Below are 6,711 nucleotides of genomic sequence, written 5' to 3'. Positions count from 1 at the left end.
CAGCTGACCATCCTATGGCGTCCATTTTATCTCCCCCGGGAAATTAGCACGGTCATTATTACAGCCGTTTATATCCCACCTCAAGCAGACACCGACACAGCTCTTTCAGTTCTATACGATGTGTTGTGCGGATTTCAGAACAGACATCTCGACGCGGCTGTGGTGGTGACTGGGGACTTTAACAGGGCCAACCTCAAAAACGTTCTGCCTAATTTCCACCAACACATCACGTGTGCCACCAGGGGAGACAGAACCTTGGACAATTGCTACACACCTTACAAGAACGGATACAAGACCGTCTCGCTCCCTGCTTTCGGGAAATCAGACCACGCCACGATCTCGCTGGTTCCTGTTTACAGGCCTCTGATCGCGCGGAATCTGGTGATGACAAGGGATGTGAAGCGGTGGACGGACCAATTGGAGGCTGCGCTTCAGGACGCTCTGACTGACATAGACTGGGACATGTTCCAATCAAGTTCAAGTGACGTCAGCGAGTTTACGGAGGTTGTAGTAAGTTTTGTAACTACGCTAGCGGATAATATCGTTCCCACGGTGAAAGTTCGGATATTCCCAAACCAGAAACCATGGGTTGATAAATCCATCCGCTGCGCTCTGAATGCTCGCACGGCCGCTTACAACGACGGTCTTGTATCTGGTAATATGAACAATTACAAAGCGGCGTCGTACAATCTGCGGAGGGCGGTGAAGGACGCCAAACGGACGTACAGGGAGACCGTGGAGCTACAGATGGAGCGGGGGGACACGAGACGCTTGTGGGAGGGGCTGCGGACTATTACGTATTACAAGAGCAGCTCCTCCCCAGCCACGAGTGTGGACGCCTCCCTAGCCAACGAACTGAACACCTTTTATGCGCGGTTCGAGTCTGGCAGCAACACCGCTAGCTCGCCGGCTAATTGGAGTTGGGATAATTGGGATGAGCGCGCACTCTCAGTGTCCGTGCACGAGGTCAGGAGGGCTTTGATGCGGGTGAACACCAAGAAAGCTGCAGGCCCAGATGACATATCTGGGCGAGTACTGAAGACCTATGCTAACCAGCTAGCTCCGGTGTTCACTACAATATTCAGCATCTCCCTGGCTGAATCAGTGGTCCCGTCCTTCCTCCGCCGTCGTTCCTGTCCCGAAGATCACCTCTCCTGCCTGCCTGAATGACTACTGTCCGGTGGCCCTCACCTCGGTGGTCATGAAGTGTTTCGAGAGGCTGATTAAGGATTACATCTGCGCCTCCCTCCCCCGCACCTTCGACCCGTTTCAGTTCGCGTACCGGCAAAACAGATCCACGGATGATGCGGTCTCCCAGGTACTGCACACCACGCTCACGCATCTGGATGGCCAGAAGGGGGCCTATGTGAGAATGCTGTTCATTGATTATAGTTCAGCTTTCAACACCATAGTCCCCACCAGACTGGCTGTCAAGCTGATGGAGCTCGGACTGAATGCTCCGCTGTGCGCCTGGGGAAGCACATGTCAAGCTCCCTCACCCTGAACACAGGATCCCCCCAGGGCTGCGTCCTCAGCCCCCTACTGTACTCCCTGTACACACATGACTGTGTGGCCAGGTCCAGCTCCAACACCATCATCAAGCTTGCTGACGACACCGTAGTCGTGGGCCTGATCACCGACTGCGATGAGAAGGCCTACCGCGAGGAGGTGGCTGACCTGTCACTCTGGTGCCAGGACAACAGCCTCCACCTGAACGTCAGCAAAACCAAGGAGCTGATTGTGGACTTTAGGCGAGGATCACAATCCAGGACGCACGCACCCTTGTTGATTAATGGGACTTCTGTCGACAGGGTGAGCAGCTTCAAAAATCTGGGAGTCCACATCACAGAGGACTTAACATGGACTGTACACACAGACACTCTGGTGAGAAAGGCGAGGCGAGGCGAGTTTTTTCCCGCAAGCCATTAGAACGGTCAATGCTGACCTCACCAGGGGTTCTCACTGAGCCATACACATAGGCTCCACTACCTACTGTACTATATGTAGCATACTGTACCGCATACTGTGTCACTGTTCAGGGTTGTTCGTGATGCCGTATTGCTGCGCCGTACTGTTGTATACTGCGCTGTATCATCCCAAACACTACCTCACTTTATTCACATTCACATGCCACTTTAATTCACATGCCACTTTAATGCACATATCTGTATATACATAAGCATATTCCCTCTATCTATTCCATTTTATTTCATTTTAATTTTATTGTATTTTATTTTATTCTATATATTTTTATTTTATTCTATAAGTATTCAACTTACTGTATTACGTTTTAGGAGTCAGTTAGTCGGTCTATTAGAAATATTTTTTTTTCCTAGGACATATTGTGTGTTATCACCAGGTGCGTTGCATTACATTTCACTGCATATATGTATGAAAGTATGTATATGTGACAAATAAAAATCTTGAATCTTGAATCTTGAATCTTGAATGGTTTATCATTTATTTTCACCTCTATATTTGGATCTTGCTCCGGCCCTGACACTACCAGCTGACACCTCCCTTTCGAGTCTTCCGGTCACCCCTAGAAACCAGGTTCCGGATCCCTGTAAGGGTTCGCCGGTCCCCTGGGTGGCCGTGGTGGTCCTCTGAAACCTCCTCTGAAGCCTCTTCTGAACCTGTAACAGTCACGTGCAAAGTGGCCTAGTTGTCCACAATTATGACACGCTCCTTGAGACTGTTGGAAATTTCCTCCTCTACCTTTTCCTAATTTTCCTTGACCTCTTCCTCTCCATATTTGTGGTTGATCAAAAGCTGGCTGTGGAAAGGAGACAGTGGGGACCACATGTGGTTGAACCTGAATCTGTCCTTGCTGTGGTTGTGGTGGTAATTTATTTGGTTGTGACTTGGTTTGTGACTGCAAAACCACAGCTTGTTTCCTTTCCTTCTTCTTATCCACCAACTGTATTTGGTTGAGTTTTCTGAGAGTCTCCTGGTCCTGTTCCTTCTGGTCATGCTCCTTTTACCGATATAGCTCCACTTGATGTACTATGTGTGGTCATGCTTCGAAGACCAACCATTTCTGCCAATTTGCTCCTCACTTGTAAAGGCAGCCCCTTCTGTATTTTGGCTCGGAGAATTGATTTCTCCATTTGATTCAAATCTGGATCATTTCCTTCTCTCAGAAGGCTCATATTTTTTATCAAATGTATAAAGTCCTGTAAAGGCTCATATTTTTTTTATCAAATGTGTAAACGTCCTTGCAATTGTTTTTCCAATGCTTGTCGAACTTCGGGACAGGTGGAGTCACTTATGTCCTTGAGGCATCCGTCTACTAATACTTAATTAATTAGGTGAAGGTCTCTGGCAGCTTCAAATTCACATGAGGGTTATCCTTCTGCTGTTTGAAGTGCTCAAGCATCAGTGGTGGAGACGGTGGAGCTGTCGTTCCAGAGAAACACAGCTAGGGGCTCACATTTTTTATCAAATGTACAAACGTCGTTTAACAGGCTCATATTTGTTTTATCACTAAAGAGGCAAAAATGTCTCTCTTTATATATTACTCAAACCACTCACCACCTATGTATACCTATTTAATAACACATATATTCTCTGTATCATTTATACATACACAGAACATTACACAGATCTCTTCACACATTTCTAGCCACGGCAATCACACACTCACACAAAAAAAAGAAAAAAGAAAAAGACATGTCTGTGTAGCAACACGTCTGATCCTCTAAAGACTTCAACAGTGCTTAACTTATATTTTAACGTCGACTCATTTATACTTTTCAAATTTCATAAAAATTTTCACTTTGGCCAAACTTTTAACAAATTATCTTTTTAATCAGATTCTTTCATCATGCATGTTCACTAGTTCTCCTGGACAGCTCAGCCTGAAAGGCGCGTGACACAGACAGTAACCTCTGGGTCGAGCTCCACATCGATTCTGAGGTTAATAAGGTCAAGCCTTCGTCATTTGGTCGAGATGGGTGCTCAAGTCTGGGGATAGAAAGGTCAGGTATGGCTGCACTAAGATTGAGTCTGGGGATGGTCAGGTCAGGCTCGCTCTGACTTTCCGCGTTAGCCACCTTGAGGTATGCGACGGCACCAATTGCCTTGGTGGAAGGGCTGCAGAAGATACGCTTTCCTCTTTCCTTTTTCCTCTGAGCGCTAGAGATGAGATGGCATCCCATTTGTCGCCAGCTGTAGTAAGTTCTCTCAGGCCGCCTTGAATGCTGACAGGTGCGGCAAACCCTAGAGAAGTTCTGGGACAATGTCTTAAGGAGAAGCGTTGAACCATGTTGAACTTCTGACAATTTAACTGTCAGGTGTGTCGTGTGACAGGTCTTTCTGTGGCTACGGCACGGAAGGTGAAGGTGTCGGTGGACAGCTGCATGGGGGGATGTCCCAATCAAAGTTGAGGTCTTGTCCTCCTGGCCACAGCTAGGGTCGTGGAAGTGAAGGTTGTCACGGTGATCTTCCATGACAAGGAAGTGATGGAACATCTGCTGAATGTCCACTATGATCTTAACTGGCTCTGTCCTGAAACAAACCAGTACCCCGAGGTAGACATGGTAGACTTGAAGCCAGACAAAGCCTGGTAGTATGGGAGAAATTTACTAGTACATTTAAAAGAAATATGTTCATTATATTCTACCATTAAATAAGAAAGAACATTCGTTATCTTGCCCATATGCTATATGAATGAAGTAAGTGTGTGTGAGATAGCGGTCAGCAAAGACATGAATAAGTGCTTTGTTGACTGTGGGCCATGTGACATGGGAAGGTGTGTGAATGCAAACATCCCCTCATAAAATGTGGCCTGGACTAGTGTCGGGAGGTTTGTTGTTGTAACTGATGTCAAAGAATGCAGACAAATGGCTTCTTTGCACTATTGACCGTATAGGAGGAAGGAAGGGATCCTAATTGAGTAAACAGATTTACGTTCTCGACCAACAGAAAGAGGTTAAAAGGAGGAGTCCATGAGCGGCTCGGCAGTTCTTTGCCAACCCAACTCAGATTCTGTTGTCACTTCTTGCAAGTGATAATAAAGTCTTATATCTTCAGACCTCGACTCTCTCGAACTTCTCTTCTTCAGTTTATTTGTTGGATGCAGTTTTTTCCACTACATATTTGGCGTTGTCGGCAGGATTGAAGAACAGGGACCCGCCGGCTGCTGGGCTGTGGGTCGGGGACCGGCAAGGGTCACACAAAAACGGGTGGCCACCCAACTTGAAAAGGTAAGCATTGTTCTTACCTATTAGTTTAGTAAATTTGTGTGATCATTGTCTGCCCGATTCTCATGCCCGGTGGTAGGTTTTGTGTCTCTCCAAAAAGAACCAAAATCATATATGTAAAGAAGGAGGAGAGAGAAAGAGAGTGGCTTGGAATGAAGTTGACGCATGCATGCACACACAACGCTCTGTGATTTATACACATTGTAGCAGAGTGTGGAAACGGTCCTGTATAGATCTCTTTTATTTCTGGTAAGCAGGTTAGAGACGGCCTGTATAGATCTCTCTTTAATTTTGTCTGCGGGTAATCATATAGAAAGTCCATTAAAAGCATAGGGACAGTGCTCAGAGGCTTATCACTCATGTGATTATCTATTATAAGTTTTGTTTTTCCTGTATAAGATCTATTTTTGGTAAGCAGGGTAGAGACGGCCTGTATAGATCTCTTTTATTTCTGGTAAGCAGGTTAGCGACGTCCTGTATAAGATCTATTTTTGGTAAGCAGGGTAGAGACGGCCTGTATAGATCTCTTTTATTTCTGGTGAGCAGGTTAGCGACGTCCTGTATAAGATCTATTTTTGGTAAGCAGGGTAGAGACGGCCTGTATAGATCTCTTTTATTTCTGGTAAGCAGGTTAGTGACATCCTGTATAAGATCTATTTTTGGTAAGCAGGGTAGAGACGGCCTGTATAGATCTCTTTTATTTCTGGTAAGCAGGTTAGTGACGTCCTGTATAAGATCTATTTTTGGTAAGCAGGGTAGAGACGGCCTGTATAGATCTCTTTTATTTCTGGTAAGCAGGTTAGCGACGTCCTGTATAAGATCTATTTTTGGTAAGCAGGGTAGAGACGGCCTGTATAGATCTCTTTTATTTCTGGTAAGCAGGTTAGAGACGTCCTGTATAAGATCTATTTTTGGTAAGCAGGGTAGAGACGGCCTGTATAGATCTCTTTAATTTTGTCTGCGGGTAATCATATAGAAAGTCCATTAAAAGCATAGGGACAGTGCTCAGAGGCTTATCACTCATGTGATTATCTATTTTAAGTTTGTTTTGAAGTTTAAAAATCTGGGGTACTCCCTCTGACGAGAGGGCCCAGTTGGTCGAAAGAGTTATTTTATGTTGTTTTGTGTGAGTTAGGAGCTTTGTTATGTGTTGGTAAATCTGGGATACCGCCTTTCAAGAGAGAAAGGGTCTGCATAGTCAGAGAATTGTGTTTGTCTTCGTCTATTGTAGTTAATTAGCTTAGAGAAGGAGTTCTAGAAGTAATAGATAGAGATATAGGTGAAGATAAGGTATTGTAATTAACAACTAATATAAAATACATTTCTAATAATAGGGCCGAGCAGAGTGGCTTGGGAAGCCTGTAGAGAGCAGGGGTTAGAAAGGAGGAGAGGAGACAAGAGAAAAGGTGGGGGTCGAGGAGCTCCGGGGGAGCCGCAAGTCAGAAAAGAAAAAAAAAGGGAGTGGAGCAGCTTTACATTCACTTGGAGAAGACAGAGGAAAAGGCGT

Source organism: Zeus faber (assembly GCF_960531495.2).
Source record: "Zeus faber genome assembly, chromosome: 2".
In the NCBI taxonomy this organism is placed as follows: Eukaryota; Metazoa; Chordata; class Actinopteri; order Zeiformes; family Zeidae; genus Zeus; species Zeus faber.
This window is presented reverse-complemented; position numbering follows the sequence as displayed.